This window comes from Anthonomus grandis, chromosome 4 (genome assembly GCF_022605725.1).
Source record: "Anthonomus grandis grandis chromosome 4, icAntGran1.3, whole genome shotgun sequence".
Classification (NCBI taxonomy): domain Eukaryota; kingdom Metazoa; phylum Arthropoda; class Insecta; order Coleoptera; family Curculionidae; genus Anthonomus; species Anthonomus grandis.
In genome coordinates, this window is record NC_065549.1 from 35,236,568 (window position 1) to 35,241,011 (window position 4,444).

The window sequence follows — 4,444 nt, forward strand, 5'->3', positions numbered from 1 at the left end:
TAAAATTAAAAAGGGCTGAACTTGCGTTGAGCTTTATGTTCGATATGCCTTCGTATAATAAAATTTAAAAAGGGTTGAGTTGTGACTTGCTTCAATGCCTCATGAGCCCCAAGAATGTAACTAAAAAAAATCAGAAGTTTCGGGTTTTATTCGAGGTCTCATAAGCCCTTCTGTATAGATTCTTAAGAAAAAAAAATTAAAAGAGTTGCGATAGGGTTTGGTTTGATGTGAGATAAGCGCCTGTGTAACGAAATTCAAAAGAATTGTATTGGACTTTATTTGGTTGCAATCCCGACTATGTTGTGTGAATAAAGAAATTGCAAAAGGTTCGACTCGCATTGGCTTAAACTTTAAGAGATCAAACTTAAAAAGGAACAAATTTTAAAAATTGGTCAAAATCGTGTTAAGCTGTAGTTATGTAAGTAAAAAAAGTAAGACTTATAAATTCATTTAAATTAATATCTACTTTTAAGCCCAAAATTAAAATACAAAAAATATATCTACCTATGTATGTATTTAGATCTAAACAGTACTAATACAGAACTAAAATCTCTAGAGACGCGTGGAAGGTCAGCGAATCTTCTAAAATCATGGTCAGCCGAGTATATAAGGAGCCACGTCGCTGCTGAGAGATAGTTAAGTTTAGAATATTTGCGCGATATTTAAATCAGACATTAATAGTAGTAAGTAAATAGGATGTAAGTAAATATTTCGAGTAGTCGTAGGTAATCGTGTTTAGTTGTGTAAGTGTGTAAATAAATGAAATAACTATTTTTGTGCATCGAACGGTAAAATTGCTATAATATCTTTTCACTTATAGACAAGATGGAATTTTGAGTTAAAGTGGATATGGGTATGTTTATACTGAAAGATGTACAGTTGTTATTTATACTTGCTAAGTATATCAGTAAAAAATACCTATACAAGGTGTTCTTTCCAAAACTTCCCACCACGGATTTATCGAAAACCACTGTTTAAAAAAAAAAACGCCGAAATACGTCAAAAGGTTTGTCAAGGGGGACAACTTTCTATCCTAAAATTACTTGACGCCTTTCACCCATTGCCCCCCAGGGTCATCCCCTTAAAAATTTTAAATGACAAGGGGTATCGAGTAATAGCTTGTTTAAAAGGTCTTTCGAAGTCTTTTATTTTGACGTTTGATTTCCTTAAATCGGTCGATTCGTTTTCGCATAGGTATGTTTTGGACCTTGTTACTAAGTTTACTGAAACTGGATCTGTTGCAAATAAAACATGTGATCATCGGCGAATTTTGGATGAAGCCGCTCAAGTTTTGTGTCATTTTGGAATAAATCCTAATACTTCATTACGCAAAATTGTTGCTGCCACTAGTATTTCATTAGGCTCTATTCACACAGTTACCAAACTTCATAAATTTCATCCATTAAAAATGAAAATATTGCAAGAGTCAACCTAAGACGATTTCGATAGGTAAGTTGAGTTTTGTGAAAATATGACTGAAGCGATTATTGATAATACTATTCATGTAAAGAATATCTACTTCAGCGATGAATGCATATTTTATCTAAATGGATTTGTTAATAAGTATAACTGTAGATATTGGAGCAATAAAAATCCTCATGCATTTGTAGAACAGCATACTTAGTACCCTCAAAGAATTAAAGTATGGGCAGGCATTTTAGGAAATAAAGTGATTGGGCCATTATTTATTAACGGAAATTTAAATGGAGACATTTATTTAGATATGTTTGAAATCGATGATGATGGAAACCCTATACTTGATGAGGCTGAAATATATTTCCAGCAAGACGGCGCTCCTCCTCCTGTTCTTCCCGTTCGGCAATGGCTAGACGACGAGTTTCCAGATAAATGGATAGGGCAAAGGGGGCTTATAGAATGGCCTGCTAGATCTCCTGATATAACGCCGTTAGACTTTTTTCTATAGGGTCATTTGAAATCTATTGTGTTTACTCCCCAACCTGAAAGTTTGGATGAACTTCGTCAAAGCATCATCGACAGCTGCCACGATATCCCACAACATGTTTTTGAAAATGTCCGTCAGGAATTTGAACATTGCCTAAAGCATTGTTTGGCCAAAAACGGGCAATATTTTGAACACTTATTGAAATAAAATTCTATCTGAACAAATTAAGATAAACAATGATTTTTCTAATTTTCTCGAAAACGAATCGACCGATTTAGGGTAATCAAACGTCAAAATAAAAGACTTCGAAAGACCTTTTAAACAAGCTATTACTTGAGACCCCTTGCCATTTAAAATTTTTAAGGGGATGACCCTGGAGGGCAATGGGTGAAAGGGGGTGAAGTATTTTTAGGTTAGAAAGTTGTCCCCCTTGACAAACCTTTTGACAAATTTCGGCGCTTTTTTTAACAGTGGTTTTCGATAAATCCGTGGTGAGAAGTTTTCAAATGAACACCCTGTATATTAACCAATCAATCCCGAGTATAAATATCGATGGGGTAAGGCTTACAAGATTCTCTATAATTAAGTAGGCATACATATCTTTTTGCAAGCTTTTGTAGTACAAATACTGTATTAGGTAAATACGCTGATAAATTTCTCCAAAAAGAAAGCTCATATCTCATGTAGTGAAAATAAATTATTATAAAATTACAATTTTAGCCACTAATGTATTTTGGGTGCTTCCAAATTTTCGGATTTCAAACCCTGATAACTTTCTATTTAACATGCTTATCAAACAACTACTATGCCTAAGGATTTGTTAAATTTTGCAAACACTTAAAAATAGAAACAAAATGTTTGTGCCAATTATTAAAACACAATTAAAATTAAAAACATTATCTGCTATAATTTAGATGATAATAAAGTACTCTTGCTTCATCTCTTGACATTACCGGACACCATGGTCGCTATTTTTCCTGAGAATAGTTACATCCCTACTATACTAAAGAACAGTATTGTCATAGGCAAATGATATGCAGTGGCATACTTGATTATGAAGGGTAAGTCATTTAAGTGTATGACCTCAATTAATGAATAAATGGATTCACTAACATTCGGCTGTTTAAGCATTCGGGAAGGTGTGAATCTCTTAAATATTCTGAAGAATTTTTAAACAAGTAATTATGATTTTTCCTTGGAAAAGGTTACCCTAAGCTTAATGGACTTACTAATCCCATTTCTTCAAAAAGCTAAAATAAAGTATTTCTGTTGTATGTTGTACACTTTAGCTTAGGATATCTACGATGTTCGTCAGGTCTCTTGATTTCTGGCATCATTATCAAGTTAAGTGTTGCTATTGTTAAAATATTTACTGATATCAAATATCTAATTAATATGCACCAATTTAAAAAATTGCTGGATAGGGCATATACTTCATGGATCACCACTAACATTAAATTACTTATTAATTTAAGGGCTAAAGCTCATCAAAGATATTAAACTTGTATAAATTACTATGATAATTAGAAAAATTGACTAAACTGCTGCATGCTTGACTGAATGCTTACTGTAAAAGTTTTTCAGAAACAAAGGGTAAACGATTTTGGAATAATATAAAAAAAATTAAACATTCTATAACACTAATTTTGAAATTCTTTTTAAATTAAATAATGCTAACATACTTAATGACTATTTTGCTTATTGTAATAATTTACCTCATTTATTTTTATCAAAATATTAATTCTAACGTCATTAATAATAAGCTAAGGTTTAATAAATACTTTAGGGGAAGATGATCTTTGTATCTTAGAAATTCAATATAATTTTCACCTTTTTGCAAAAAATGGTTTAAGATATCAATACTAATGGATTTTAGAAAATACATTTCCTGACTTTTGAAAAAAGCTATTATTAAGCCACTGGCTAAAGTTTTCGACCCTAAGGAGCCTAAAGATTCAAAACGTATTAGTATTTAACTAGTTGTCTGCAAAATATTGAAAAGACATAATTATAATCGGGTTATAGAATTTTGTAAGTCTCATAAAATCATTCCAAGCTGTCCGATTTTCATAAAAAGTTCGATACAACTACTTACCTTCTAGAGATGATTAATGATATAAGACATCATGAAAATAAGAAACCTATGAATTGCTTGTGTCTTTTAAGATCTAATTAAAGCATTTTATACATTTATTGTTATTATACATTATTGATGTGTGAGTGTGGCGGTCATGCTGTAAAGACGCGTGTATTTAGCTCTGCGATTAAACGTAAATTTTAACGGTTAAAAACGCAAGTTCTGATAAAAACTTTATATCATTATATAGATACTCTTATTGTCTTCAAAATTACATAGTTAGAGTGGCTCCACCGAAGACCGCTGACCAAAAAACCTTAATAAAAGAAACAATTAAAGAATTGCTATCGGACGAGAATTTCATTAACGGCATTCTTAAAAAAACGTGTGAAAGAATGGATGCGATGCAAAGTACTCTCGATAGTCAACGCAAAACAATAAAGCAGCTCGAGACCACCGTAGAG